General features: G+C 48.7%; 1 protein-coding gene across 3 annotated transcripts in view; it reads right to left on the bottom strand.

The window, feature by feature from the left end:
* Positions 1 to 15,541, bottom strand: part of LOC137316360 (NACHT, LRR and PYD domains-containing protein 3-like) — a 32,697-nt gene that overhangs the window by 16,080 nt on the left and 1,076 nt on the right. For 2 of the 3 annotated variants that reach the window (XM_067980428.1, XM_067980427.1), the window contains one exon: positions 265 to 431. The gene's annotated coding sequence lies outside the window, so the exon portion shown is untranslated. Of the gene's footprint in view, positions 1 to 264; positions 432 to 3,026; positions 3,515 to 15,541 lie in introns of those variants that run through there. The other variant, XM_067980426.1, reaches the window with a different exon arrangement.

Below are 15,541 nucleotides of genomic sequence, written 5' to 3' on the forward strand. Positions count from 1 at the left end.
TGCTGGGCTCTGCCTCGGACTGGAGCCACTTCTTCGATCAAACCCCTTCACTCCAAAACACACACAAGATTCATCAGTGACTGTGTGTTTTGAGATAGAAACTGATCTCACTTCACATTTCATTGCACGGCCTCATGCTGGATAATTGTACTCGGTGATCAGACTCTCCCAGTCTCATTCTCACCATTTCGCCCCTTAACTTGTAACCTTTGTGGACCGTCAACAGGACCAGTGTTTATCTGAGTAAGTGAGACTTTCTCTTACCTTTCTCCCCAGTCCATCTATGGAAGCTCGTTGAATCGGAAGGGTTCTCTCTAGTTGCTGCTCTCACAATCCTGTGCTGATTCACCTGCTGTTGTTCCTCAGTCTACAATCCCTGTTTACTTCCAGCTGTGGGATTTTCTCAATCACTCCGTCATTCACCGGGAGATCTAATAATGGCAGGGCAGAAAATGAGACAAACATTGACTGTGTGAAGCAGAATGTAATCTGCACTTTCCCTCTAATGTTGAATTAAAATAAAAGTAATTGAAACTTAAACAATTGAACAACAAATATTTGATTGAATAAACACACTGTTTGAGGAACTCTGTTCCCACATTCCATGTCTCTTTACCACCCCGACCACAATATTTGATCGTTTCATTCTCCAGCCCTAGTTAGAGGCAATTCCTTCTCCATGTCCCGCCCCTGGTTTTAGGATCACATTTGCTATTTGTGAATCAGTGACCATTCCTTTATATTTTCTGGCTGAACTCCATCCAGGGGCGAGACCCCCAGTTTCCAAGTGTATTTTAGTAGCATCATCGACAAACAGGGAGAGTTGATGGGACAATATCCTCAGGGATATGGTTCTACCCACAGAAGGCAGCTGTACTGCCCCAACACCGTGACTGGGAAGTGTGACTATTACAGTGAGTTCACTTCGCTGAATATTTACAAAACATAACATAACATGGGACTGATTTATCACAGAAAGAAGAGATTTCCCCTGCTGTGAGTGTTACTGTTTGGACACTGCGATGAGTATAAGTCCTAGTAACAACTGTGGACCGGGTTTCTAACCGTCTTGAATTGACAGTTCCTGACTCAGAGGCTGGATGTGTCTCCAGTTAGCTGCAAACTCCAAAGTTCTGGCACGTGGGGGTGGGGAAGGAACGTTTGTAACTACAAGTGAGACATTTTAATAACAATATTTAACTGTCAAATAGGTATTAACTGTAATAACAACACCTCAGTGTGGGAATGTGGTGGGAACTTTGACCATATTTAAGAGAACAAGAGAAAATAGAAGCTCTCAGCAATTAACTTGTTTCTATTTTGCTATAAATGGTCATTGATGTACAGAACTGGACGATAGATTACAACTCATTCTCATGCCTGTAATAAAATATCTCTGATTAGATAAAATCACGATCAGTAACGAAATGATTTGAAGTAGAATGTGTGAACAAATATGGCCCATTCTTAGTTTTAGGATAAATCAAATCACTATCCCCAAAAATATCAATAGTTGAATGCGTAATTGGAATTGAAAGATTTATTGTGGCCACTGTCCAAACACAATGGATATGATCGAAGGACTCACACTTTAGGGAGGGCACGGTGTCCCCAATGATGACATTGTACCGTGTCTGATACAACGGGGCGGGGAGGGCACTTTGTCACCACAGGATGGCATTGTACCTTGTCTCGAACAAGGGGGCGGGGAGGGCACTTTGTCACCACAGGATGGCAGTGTACCGTGTATGGCACAATGGGGCGGGGAGGGCACCGTGTCACCACAGGATGGCAGTTTACCGTTCCTTACACAATGGGCGGGGCAGGCTCTCTCGGGTACCGACCCCAAAAGATGGCAATGTACCATTTGAGATATAGAGGAGGCGTGGGTATATCAGTCAGTGATTCTTTGTGTGTTTGATAGAGAGAGATAGGGGAAGTGAACTCGTGTCTGTTTCAGTGAGTGAATCTTAATGTTTGTGTGGACATGAGAGAGAGGGAGAGTGAAACAGATTTTATCAGTGAGCAACTGAGGATTGTATGAGTATGAGAGAGAGACAATGGATGCCTCTGTCTAACTGTGAGACTCTGAATGTGTGTTTATGTGATGGAGCCAGATACATTGTGCATCAGTGAACAACTGAGTGGGTGTGTGTGTGTGTGAGAGAGAGACAGAGAGAGAGAGAGAGAGAGAGAGAGAGAGGATGTGTCTGTATATCTGAGTGACTCTGAGCAGGTGTGTGTAGACGTGACGGAGGGAGACACACTGTGTATCAATGTGGGACTGACTGAGTGTTTGTGTATGTGAGAGGCAGAGAGAGAGAGAGAGAGAAAATGGCTCTGTATATCTGAGTGAGTTTGTGTGTGTGAGAGGGAGACAGAGGATGCCTCTGTATATTAGCGAGTGACTGAGTATCTGTGTGTATTTTCTGTTGGGGGAGAAGCGGCAGGATGATGAAATCTAACCTTTAACCATCAACCACTTCTAAAATCGTACACGGACTGGTATTTAACAAGTTAAATTGCCAGAAGACACATGTCCATATCAAACGTTCAATCAGACACAGCAAGGGCAGACCACATGCAAAGTGCAAAAGCGTCTTGTTCTTATAGATTAAAAGGTTGAGGAAGTGAGTTCACACAAACGGAAACCGTTCGCCTCTGTCCCTGCAAGTTTCAGCATGTTGCTGTTACTTTCTGTCACTCAGAGGCAGACATTTTGAGACCGACTCAGTTCCCCCTTCAGTTTAATGTTTACCAAAAGGTTTATTCAATTCCACTGTGTTTTGATTAAAGTCGCTCTGGGTTTCAATTCGACCCTATCATCCAACTGAGAATAATGGGGTTACCCGTATTTGGTGTTGATTGATTCTCTGCATTAGGTTTTATCTTTAATTCTGATCACCACCTGGTTTCCACCCAGAACCGTGTGTGTGACGAGAGAAAAAGAGGAGAGATCTGCACTAAATGCAGACATGTGTTTCCTTCGATATAATCCCCCACTCTCATCATTCTCAGTCACTCACCCAATTCGTCCATTGAAAAGACTGAAGCGACATGTGATCTGGTCCGCACGGGCCCTGTCGCCAGTCAGGACTTGATACTCGGGGATCAGGCTGATCTCCCCGCCTTGCTCTCCCTGTCCCCGGTCAGGACTCTGCTACTCGGGGATTCGGTTGATCTCCCCGCCTTGCTCTCCCTGTCCACAGTGAAGATTCTGGTACTCGTAGATTCGGCTAATCTCTCCGCCTTGCTCTCACTGTCCCCAGTCAGGACTCTGGTACTCGGGGATTCGGCTGATCTCCCCGCCTTGCTCTCACTGTCCCCAGTCAGGACTCTGGTACTCGTGGATTCGGCTGATCTCTCCGCCTTGCTCTCCCTGTCCCCAGTCAGGACTCTGGTACTCGGGGATTCGGCTGATCTCCCCGCCTTGCTCTCCCCTGGACACAATCTGAGTGGAGCCCTCCAGGAAGTGTCAGCGCACATCAACCTCGCTGTCACCTCTTCCGCTAAATGTTACTGACATATAAAGATCATGTGGGACAGAACCCGAAACCTCGCGTTGCCTTTACTCTTCCTACCAGCTGTTTCACGTGGGTTTGATGCGAGTTAAGTTTCGTATTAAGTGCTCAAATGACGTAAATGCTTCGATTTACAATCCCCCCATTGATTTGAAGCAGACAGCACAGAAGGAGGCCATTTGGCCCCTGCTGGCTCTTTGAAAGTGGTATCCATTTAATCCCACTCCCCTGCACTTTCCCAATAGTCCTGCAACCTTTCTCCTTTACAAGTGATTAACCAATTCCATTTTGAAAGTTACTAAACAAATTTGTTCACCGCGAGCGACTGGACAGTCGGAGCATCAGTTATAGACAGAGTCATTGGGGTAGATTTTAAACACGAATCTGCTTCCGCAGCCCTATCAGGCATTCGGTTCCAGATCAGAACAACTCGCTGCGTAAAGAAAATTCCACTCATCTTCAACCTGGCTTTTTTCCCAATTCTCATCAATCTGCGTCCTCTGGTAACCGACCCTCCTGCCAGTGGAAAGAGTTTCTCCCGATCTACCCGATCAAAACTCCACTATTAAATCTCCCCTTTACCTGCTCTAAGACGAACAAACCGAGCTTTGAAGTCCCTCGGGCCAGACGCAGAAAATTGCAGGATATTCGCTGGAAGTTAATGTCATTTAAGTCAATGCAAGCAGCTCAGGAATGTGGGAAATCTGAATAGTCAGCATTTTATATTAAAACAGGAAACAAGTTGGACTGTTCAAAGTAAGGGGCTCTCTGTCATTCTCCCTCTCCCACCCATCACTGATTAAAGTAAGGGGCTCTCTCATTCCACCTCACCCCCTCCCCCACACATCACTGAGTAAAGTAAGGGGCCATCTCTCATTCTCCCTCTCCCACCCATCACTGATTAAAGAAAGGGGCTCTCTCTCATTCTCCCTCTCCCCCTCCCCCGCCCATCACTGATTAAAGGAAGGGGCCATCTCTCATTCTACCTCCCCCCTCCCCCCACCCATCACTGATTAAAGTAAGGGGCCATCTCTCATTCTCCCCCTCCCACCCATCACTGATTAAAGTAAGGGGCTCTCTCTCATTCTCCCTCTCCCCCTCCCCCGCCCATCATTGATTAAAGGAAGGGGCTCTCTCTTATACTCCCTCTCCCCCTCCTCCGCCCATCGCTGATTAAAGTAAGGGGCGCTCTCTCTCATTCTCCCTCTCCCCCATCCCCCCGCCCATCACTGATTAAAGTAAGGGGCTCTCTCTCATTCTCCCTCTCCCCCTCCTCCGCCCATCGCTGATTAAAGTAAGGGGCGCTCTCTCTCATTCTCCCTCTCCCCCATCCCCCCGCCCATCACTGATTAAAGTAAGGGGCTCTCACTCATTCTCCCTCTCCCCCTCCCTCGCCCATCACTGATTAAAGTATGGGCTCTCTCTCATTCTCCCTCTCCCCCGCCCATCACTGATTAAAGGAAGGGGCTCTCTCTCATTCTCCCTCTCCCCCGCCCAGAACTCATTATAGTAAGGGGCTCTCTCTCATTCTCCCTCTCCCCCTCCCCCGCCCATCGCTGATTAAAGTCAGGGGCTCTCTCTCATTCTCCCTCCCACCCTCCCCCGCCCATCGCTGATGAAAGTAAGGGGCTCTCTCTCATTCTCCCTCTCCCTCTCCCCCTCCCCCTCCCCCGCTCATAACTGATTATAGTAAGGGGCTCTCTCTCATTCTCCCTCTCCCCCTCCCCCACCCATCGCTGATTAAAGTAAAGGGCTCTCTCTCATTCGCCCTCCCCCATCCCATCATTGATTAAAGTAACGGGCTCCCTCTCATTCACCCTCCCCCAACCCATCGCTGATTAAAGTAAGGGGCTCTCTCTCATTCTCCCTCTCCCCCGCCCCCGCCCCCGCCCATCACTGATTAAAGTAAGGGGCTCTCTCTCATTCTCCCTCTCCCCCTCCCCCGCCCATCACTGATTAAAGTAAGGGGCTCTCCCTCATTCTCCCTCCCCCGCCCATCACCGATTAAAGTAAGGGGCTCTCTCTCATTCTCCCCCCTCCCCCGCCCATCACTGATTACAGTAAGGGGCTCTCTCTCATTCTCCCTCTCCCCCGCCCATCACTGATTACAGTAAGGGACTCTCTCTCATTCTCCCTCTCGCCCATCCCCCCGCCCATCACTGATTAAAGTAAGGGGCCATCTCTCATTCTCCCTCCCCCCCCCAGATTACTGATTAAATTAAGGGGCCATCTCTCATTCTCCCTCCCCCCCCCCCCACATTACTGATTAAAGTCAGAGGCTCTCTCTCATTCTCCCTCTCCCCCATCCCCCCGCCCATCACTGATTAAAGTAAGGGGCCATCTCTCATTCTCCCTCCCCCCCCCCCCACATTACTGATTAAAGTAAGGGGCTCTCTCTCATTCTCCCTCTCCCCCTCCCATCACTGATTAAAGTAAGGTGCTCTCTCTCATTCTCCCCCCTCCCCCCGGCCATCACAGATTAAAGTAAGGGGCTCTCTCTCATTCTCCCCCCTCCCCCCGGCCATCACAGATTAAAGTAAGGGGCTCTCTCTCATTCTCCCCCCTCCCCCCGGCCATCACAGATTAAAGTAAGGGGCTCTCTCTCATTCTCCGTCTCCCCCATCCCCCCGCCCATCACTGATTAAAGTAAGGGGCCATCTCTCATTCTCCCTCCCCCCCATCACTGATTAAAGTAAGGGGCTCTCTCTCTCATTCTCCCTCTCCCCCTCCCATCACTGATAAAAGTAAGGGGCTCTCACTCATTCTCCCTCCCCCGCCCATCACTGATTAAAGTCAGGGGCTCTCTCTCATTCTCCCTCCACCGCCCGTCACTGATTACAGTAAGGAGCCATCTCTCATTCTCCCTCCCCCCCCCACATCACTGATTAAATTAAGGGGCTCTCTCTCATTCTCCCTCCCCCCCATCCCCCCGCCAATCACTAATTAAAGTAAGGGGCTCTCTCTCATTCTCCCTCTCCGCCTCCCCCGCCCATCACTGATTAAATTAAGGGGCTCTCTCTCATTCTCCTTCCCCCCGGCCATCACAGATTAAAGTAAGGGGCTCTCTCTCATTCTCCCTCTACCCCATCCCCCCTCTCCCCCATCCAGCCGCCCATCACTGATTAAAGTAAGGGGCCAACTCTCATTCTCCCACCCCCCCGCCCCCCGCCACGACATCACTGATTAAAGTAAGGGGCTCTCTCTCATTCTCCCTCCCCCCGGCCATCACAGATTAAAGTAAGGGGCTTTCTCTCATTCTCCCTCCCCCCATCACTGATTAAAGTAAGGAGCTCTCTCTCATTCTCCCTCTCCCCCATCCCCCCGCCCATCACTGATTAAAGTAAGGGGCCATCTCTCATTCTCCCCCCTCCCCCACATTACAGATTAAAGTAAGGGGCCATCTCTCATTCTTCCTCCCCCCCCCACATTGCTGATTAAAGTAAGGGGCTCTCTCTCATTCTCCCTCCCCCCCTCCCCCATCACTGATTACAGTAAGGAGCTCTCTCTCATTCTCCCCCCTCCCCCGCCCATCACAGATTACAGTAAGGAGCTCTCTCTCATTCTCCCTCTCCCCCATCCCCCCGCCCATCACTGATTAAAGTAAGGGGCCATCTCTCATTCTCCCCCCTCCCCCACATTACAGATTAAAGTAAGGGGCCATCTCTCATTCTTCCTCCCCCCCCCCATTGCTGATTAAAGTAAGGGGCTCTCTCTCATTCTCCCTCCCCCCCTCCCCCGCCCATCACTGATTACAGTAAGGAGCTCTCTCATTCTCCCTCTCCCCCATCCCCCCGCCCATCACTGATTAAAGTAAGGGGCCATCTCTCATTCTGCCCCCTCCCCCGCCCATCACTGATTACAGTAAGGGACTCTCTCTCATTCTCCCTCTCCCCCATCCCCCCGCCCATCACTGATTAAAGTAAGGGGCCATCTCTCATTCTCCCTCCCCCCCACATTACTGATTAAAGTAAGGGTCTCTCTCTCATTCTCCCTCTCTCCCTCCCATCACTGATTAAAGTAAGGGGCTCTCACTCATTCTCCCTCCCCCGCCCATCACTGATTAAAGTAAGGGCCTCTCTCTCATTCTCCCTCTCCGCCTCCCCCGCCCATCACTGATTAAATTAAGGGGCTCTCTCTCATTCTCCCTCCCCCCCCCCGACATCACTGATTAAAGTAAGGGGCTCTCTCTCATTCTCCCTCCCCGCCTCCCCCCACCCATCACTGATTAAAGTAAAGGGGCTCTCTCTCATTCTCCCTCCCCGCCTCCCCCCACCCATCACTGATTAAAGTAAGGGGCTCTCTCTCATTCTCCCTCTCCCTCTCCCCCTCCCCCTCCCCTGCCCATCACTGATTAAAGTAAGGGGCTCTCTCTCATTCTCCCTCTCCGCCTCCCCCGCCCATCGCTGATTAAAGTAAGGGCCTCTCTCTCATTCTCCCCCCTCCCCCGCCCATCACTGATTAAAGTAAGGGGCTCTCTCTCATTCTTCCTCTCCCCCTCCCCCTCCCCCGTCCATCACTGATTAAAGTCAGGGGCTCTCTCTCATTCTCCCTCTCCCCCATCCCCCCGCCCATCACTGATTAAAGTATGGGGCTCTCTCTCATCCTCCAACTCCCCCCATAGATTTTGTACCCATTGGATCAAACCCGATTGACAAGTCCGTTCCCCTGTCCTCTCCAACCGTCTCCTCCCCCGGGGCCCACCCGGAGCGGGATATGCGCACTGCGGACTCGGGACAAATGAACGCCTCCCCCACAGACACCGCCCTCTCTCACTTGATTGACCGACCGCAGAAAGGGTCACGTGTCCCCAGATTTTTAAACCCTTTTGGCTGTTTCACCGACTCAGCACGGGCCCTGATGCAGCGCGCTTGCGTGATGTCAGCAATCCGGCGGGGTCGCGACCTGATGGATGGAAGAGTCCAGGGGACTGGAGACGATCAACCGGTCCCCATCCACCGCCATCCTCTCCATCCACCGCCATCCTCCCCCTGGAGACGATCAACCGGTCCCCATCCACCGCCATCATCTCAATCCAACGCCATCCTCCCCCTGGAGAGGATCAACCGGTCCCCATCCACCGCCATCATCTCAATCCACCGCCATCCTCCCCCTGGAGAAGATCAACCGGTCCCCATCCACCGCCATCATCTCAATCCACCGCCATCCTCCCCCTGGAGAGGATCAACCGGTCCCCATCCCCCGCCATCATCTCAATCCACCGCCATCCTCCCCCTGGAGAAGATTAACCGGTCACCATCCACCGCCATCATTTCAATCCATCGCCACCTCCCCCTGGAGAGGGTCAACCGATCCCCATCCACCGCCATCATCTCAATCCACCGCCATCTTCCCTCTGGAGAGGATCAACCGGTCCCCTTCCACCGCCATCCTCCCCCTGGAGAGGATCAACCGGTCCCCATCCATCGCCATCATCTCAATCCACCGCCATCCTCCCCCGGATATGAGTGTGAATCAGACGGTGAATCAGACTCATCCATTCCTTTCTCACCTCCAGTCTCCACTATTCCAATACTCTCCTGCCCGGCCTCCCATCTTCCACCCTCCATAAACATCTGAAACTCTACTGCCCGTATCTGAACTCACACCAACTCCCATTCACACTTCACCCCCTGTGCTCACTGATCTACATTGGCTCAAGTCCGGGAACGCCTCCATTTAAAAATTCTTATCCTGGTTTTCAAATCCCGACATGACCCTCGCCCCTCTCCCTCTCTCTGCAACCTCCTCCAGCCCTCCAACCTTCCGAGATCTCTGCACTCCTCCAATTCTGACCTCTTGCCGATCCCCCGATTTCCATCACTCTACCATTGGCGGCCGTGCCTTCACCTGCCTGGACTCCAAGCTCTGGAATTCCCTCCCTAAACCTCTCCACCTCTCTCTCTCTCCTCCTTTAAGACGCTCCTTAAAACCTACCTCATTGACCGAGCACTGGATGGGCTCTGACCGGAGCTCTGTACAGCTGTAACATAACTTCCTCCACTTTATATTCCATCCCTTGAGATAAAGGCCAACACTCCATTAGCCTTTGAGATAACTTCTTGTACCTGCCCACTGGGATTTAGAGATGTGTGTACTTGGAGCCGTAAATTTCTGTGCTCATCCACAGTTCCCACACTCTTCCCATTCTGAAAATATTCCGATTTGTCTTTTTCTGATCCAAAGTGGATGACGTCACACTTGCGCACATTAAACACCATCTCCCACAGTTTTCCTCACTCACTCACTCTGTCTGTGTCCCTGCTTTCCAGTTTCCCCAACAGGGTCAGATTCTGTTTTCAGTACAAAGTAACAGGTAATCAAATCTACCCTTTTATTAGGTATATTGAGGTGATATGGAGTTGAGGTACAGATCAGCTACGATATAATAGAGTGGCGGGGCAGGCTCGAGGGGCTGGATGGACCCTCCTGTTCCCATGTAACGGGCTCGAGGGGCTGGAAGGCCTCGAGGGGCTGAACGGCCTGCTCCTGTTCCCGTGTAACGGGCTCGAGGGGCTGAACGGCCTCCTCCTGTTCCCGTGTAACGGGCTCGAGGGGCTGGACGGCCTCCTCCTGTTCCCGTGTAACGGGCTCGAGGGGCTGGACGGCCTCCTCCTGTTCCTGTGTAACGGGCTCGAGGGACCGGACGGCCCTCTCCTGTTCCTGTGTACTGTTTATTGGGTGGGGTGTGAAACAAACGGGTAATGACACAGTGTCACACACTTTGCGGAAGGCAATGAACCGTGTGAGAGAGACAGTGAGAGAGGATGCCTCTGTATATCAGTGAGTGTGTGAGAGAGAGGATGCCTCTGTATATCAGTGAGTGTGTGAGAGAGAGAGGATGCCTCTGTATATCAGTGAGTGTGTGAGAGAGAGGATGCCCCTGTATGTCAGTGAGTGTGTGAGAGAGATGGGATGCCCCTGTATATCAGTGAGTGTGTGTGAGAGAGAGGATGCCCCTGTGTTTCAGTGAGTGAGTGTGAGAGAGAGAGGATGCCCCTGTCTATCAGTGAGTGTGTGTGAGAGAGAGAGGATGCCCCTGTCTATCAGTGAGTGTGTGTGTGAGAGAGAGATGATGCCCCTGTCTATCAGTGAGTGTGTGTGAGAGAGAGAGGATGCCCCTGTCTATCAGTGAGTGTGTGTGTGAGAGAGAGAGGATGCCCCTGTCTATCAGTGAGTGTGTGTGAGAGAGAGAGGATGCCCCTGTCTATCAGTGAGTGTGTGTGAGAGAGAGAGGATGCCCCTGTATATCAGTGAGTTACTCTGAGTGAGTGTGAGAGAGAGACGCTGTCTCTGTGTTTCAGTGAGTGACACTGAGTGAGTGTGTGTGAGAGAGAGGATGCCCCTGTATATCAGTGAGTGATTCTGAGTGAGTGAGAGAGAGAGAGGATGCCCCTGTATATCAGTGAGTGATTCTGAGTGAGTGAATGTGAGAAAGGATTCCTCTGTTTTTCAGTGAATGACTCTGAATGAGTGTGAGAGAGAGAGGATGCCTCTGTATATCAGTGAGTGAGTGTGAGTGTGAGAGGATGCCCCTGTATATCAGTGAGTGTGTGTGTGAGCGAGGATGCCCCTGTATATCGCTGAGTGAGTGTGTGAGCGAGGATGCCCCTGTATATCAGTGAGTAACTCTGAGTGAGTGAGTGAGAGAGAGAGAGGATGCCTCTGTATATCAGTGAGTGTGTGTGTGAGAGAGGATGCCTCTGTTTTTCAGTGAGTGACTCTGAGTGAGTGTGTGTGTGAGAGAGAGGATGCTCCTATATATCAGTGAGTGTGTGTGAGAGAGAGAGGATGCTCCTATATATCAGTGAGTGTGTGTGTGAGAGAGAGGATGCCCCTGTATATCAGTGAGTGTGTGTGTGAGAGAGAGGATGCCCCTGTATATCAGTGAGTGTGTGTGTGAGAGAGAGGATGCCCCTGTATATCAGTGAGTGTGTGTGTGAGAGAGAAGATGCACCTGTATATCAGTGAGTGACTTTGAGTGTGTGTGTGTGTGTGTGTGTGTGAGATGATGTCTCTGTACATCAGTGAGTGACTCTGAGTGAGTGTGAGAGAGAGAGGATGCCTCTGTATATCAGTGAGTGACTCTGAGTGAGAGTGAGTGTGTGAGAGAGAGGATGCCTCTGTATATCAGTGAGTGAGTGTGTGAGAGAGAGGATGCCTCTGTATATCAGTGAGTGACTCTGAGTATCCGTGTGTATTTTGTGTTGGGGACAAGCGGCATCATGATGAAACCCGACCTTTAACTATCAACAACTTGGAAAATCCTACACAGACTGGGATTGAACAAGTTAAATTGCCAGAAGACACGTGTCCATATCACAGGTTGGATCAGACTCAGCAAGTGGTGTCTCCGTGCAAAGTGCAGAAAGCTCTTCCTCATATCAACCCAAAGTTTGAGGAAGTGAGTTCCCACAAACGAAAACCGTTCGCTTCTGTCTCTGCAAGTTTCAGCATTTTGCTGTTACTTTGTGTCACTCAGGGGCAGACATTTTGAGACCCACTCAGTTCCCCCTTCAGTTTGATTTTTTTACCAGAAGGTTTATTCAATCCCTGTGTTTTTTGATTAAAGTAGCACTGGGTTTCAATTCGACCCTAACATCCATCTGAGAATAATGGGGTCACCCGCATTTGGTGTTGATTAATTCACTGCATTAGGTTTTATCTTTAATTCTGATCACCATCTGGTTTCCACCCAGAATCTCATTTCCGTTCCCTGAGCTCGCTGACAACTTACAGCCGCCAAGTGGAAAAAAGTGCTTTGAACTTTGTGTCTCTGCACTTATACTTGTTTTGCATCGAACATATTATAACCCCGCCATTTCTCAACAACGGTATTACTTATGATGATCACTTTGTAATATGAAAGTTACATGACACGCCAGACTTGTACATTAATCTAAAGGGCCTGTCGCTCACTGATGTTTTGAAATCACATATTAAAACACAGTCCTCTATTTACAACTGCTAAGTAAAATTAAATATATTTATTAATCGATAAACGGATGGTTAGATAAAACCTTTTAAGATTAATATGCGTCGATAATCTGTATCTGTCTTCACAGCAGAAGACAGAAAAAACATACTGGAAATAGTGGGGAACAAAGGGGCAAATGAGAGTGAGGAACTTTAAACAATTAATATCAGAAGAGAAAAAGAACTTGAGAAACTAATGGGACTGAAGCTGATAAATCCCCTGGATCTGATGGCCCACATCCGAGGGTTCTAAAAGAGGTGGCTGCAGAGAGAGTGGATGCATTGGTTATGATCTTCCAAAATGCCCTCGATTCTTGAGCGGGCCCAGCGGATTGGAAGGTAGCAAATGTAACCCCGCTATTCAAGAAAGGAGGGAGAGAAAAAACAGGGAACGACAGGCCAGTTAGCCTGACATCAGTCATCAGGGAAATGCTGGAATCCATTAAGGCAGTGGTAACAGGGCACTTAGAAAATCATAATATGATTACATGGTTTTATGAAAGTAAATTTGTTAAACACGATTTTCCTAAGAGTTCTTTGAAGATGTCACTAGCAGGGTCGATAAAGGGGAACCAGTGGATGTAGAATACTTGGATTTCCAAAAGTCATTCGATAAGGTTTCACATAAAAGGTTATTACATAAGTTAAGGTGGTTGGGGGTAATATATTGGCATGGATAGAGGGTTGGTTAATGGACAGAAAACAGAGAGTAGGGATAAATGGGCCAATTTCAGGTTGGCAGGCTGTAACTAGTGGGGTGCTGCAGGGATCGGTGCTTGGGCCTCAGCTATTAACAATCTATGTTCGTGTAATGTGGATCGACTGGAGAAGCTGGGGTTGTTCTCCTTGGAACAGAGACGGTTTGGAGGAGATCTGATAGAGGTATTCAAAATCATGAAGGGAACATACAGAGTGGATAGAGAGAATCTGTTTCCATTGGTGGAAGGATCAAGAGTCAGAGGACATAGATTTAAGATGATTGGCAAAAGAACCAAAAGCGACATGAGGAAAAACCTTTTTTTTATACAGTGATTGGTTATGATCTGGAATGCACTGCCCGAGGGGGTGGTGGAAGCAGATTCAATCATGGCCTTCAAAAGGGAATTGGATAAACGCTTGAAGGGAAAAAAATGTCGGCCTACGGGGATAGGGCGGGGGAGTGGGACTAGCTGGATTGCTCTTGCATAGAGCCGGCGCAGAGTCGACAGGCCGAATGGCCTCCTTCTGTGTTGTAACCAATCTATGATTTTATGAATTAGATGAAGGGACCGAGTGTAATGTCTCCAAGTTTGCTGATGATACAAAGGTAGGTGGGAAAGTAAGCTGTGAAGAGGACACAAAGAGTCTGTGGGGAAATATGAGGTGATTCACTTTGGTAGGAAGATTAGAAAAACTGAATATTTTTTAAATGATGAGAAAATATTGAATGTTGGTGTTCAGAGAGATTTGGGCATCCTCATTTAATGGTCTGAATATATCGATCGGAGTTTACACTGAATGTTTCATGGTCTGAATATATAGATCGGAGTTTACACTGTATGTTTCATGGTCTGAATATATCGATAGGAGTTTACACTGAATGTTTCATGGTCTGAATATATCGATAGGAGATAACACTGAATGTTTCATGGTCTGAATATATCGATAGGAGTTTACACTGAATGTTTCATGGTCTGAATATATAGATAGGAGTTTACACTGAATGTTTCATGGTCTGAATATATCGATAGGAGTTTACACTGAATGTTTCACGGTCTGGATATATAGATAGGAGTTTACACTGAATGTTTCATGGTCTTTCGGATATAATTTGGAACCAACGCCTCTTGTACTGAGATCTGACAGATTGTTACCCTGGCAATACAGGAAATCACTCAACGAAAATAACTGAAATGGAAATAACAAAAACCACCATCGTGTTGAGAGTTTAGTTCAGATGAAGATTAACCCTGAACATTCAGACACTTTTTCGAACCATGAAGCTGCGATTCCAATAACGGATTTTTTACACCACAAGAGCTGATACTTGGGATTTAGTAAATTCACCATCAGTTTGAGCTCTGCAGAACATTAAGCAGCACCGCATCCACAGAAGGACATCGATAAAATAGTCACATTATTAAAAACAGACCGCGTCTGCTCTGAAAATCTGAACGTCTTAAACCACCTAAATCTGTAACTGTTAGCAGTGACCATTTAAATTACTGCCACAACACTGAATTCGATGGCGAAACATCTGGTCGTCACATTCTTTGTACATCTGGAATAGTACAAAACTTGTATAAACCACATTTCTGCAAACTCCAGTTAGTGTTTAAAGGGCTGAAAGACGGTGTTTATATTTTCTGCTAAAAGCAGGTTCCCATAACAAGAATATAAGAAATCGCAGCAGGAGTAGGCCATACGGCCCCTCGAGCCTGCTCCACCATTCAGTAAAGTCATGGCTGATCTTCAATCTCATCTCCACTTTCCCGCCCGATTCCCATTTCCCTTGATTCCCCTCGAGTCCAAAAATCTATCGAACTCAGCCTTGAATATATTCAATGACTCAGCATCCACAGCCCTCTGGGCTAGTGAATTCCAAAGATTCACAACCCTCTGAGTGAAGAAATTCCTCCTCATTTCAGTCCTAAATGGCCGATCCCATATCCTGAGACTGCACTCCCTCGTTCCAGATTCTCCGGCCAGGGGAAGCAGCCTCTCGGCATCTACCCTGTCAAGCCCCCTCAGAATCATATGTTTCAATGAGATCACCTCTCATTCTTCTAAACTCCAGAGAGTATTGGCCCATTCGACTCAATCTCGCCTCATAGGACAGCCCTGTCATCCCAGGAATCAATCTAATGAAACTTTATTGCACCCCAGCTAAGGCAAGCATATTCTTCCTTAGATAAGGAGACCAAAACTGTACACAGTACTCCAGGTGTGGTCTCACCAAAGCCTTGTACAATTGCAGCAAGGCTTTCTTATTCTTGTACTCCAACGCTCTTGCAATAATCAGGTGATTGTGTTGAAAGAGCATGGAAATGAATCTGGATTGTATGGGG

This window comes from Heptranchias perlo, unplaced genomic scaffold (genome assembly GCF_035084215.1).
Source record: "Heptranchias perlo isolate sHepPer1 unplaced genomic scaffold, sHepPer1.hap1 HAP1_SCAFFOLD_59, whole genome shotgun sequence".
Taxonomy (NCBI): domain Eukaryota; kingdom Metazoa; phylum Chordata; class Chondrichthyes; order Hexanchiformes; family Hexanchidae; genus Heptranchias; species Heptranchias perlo.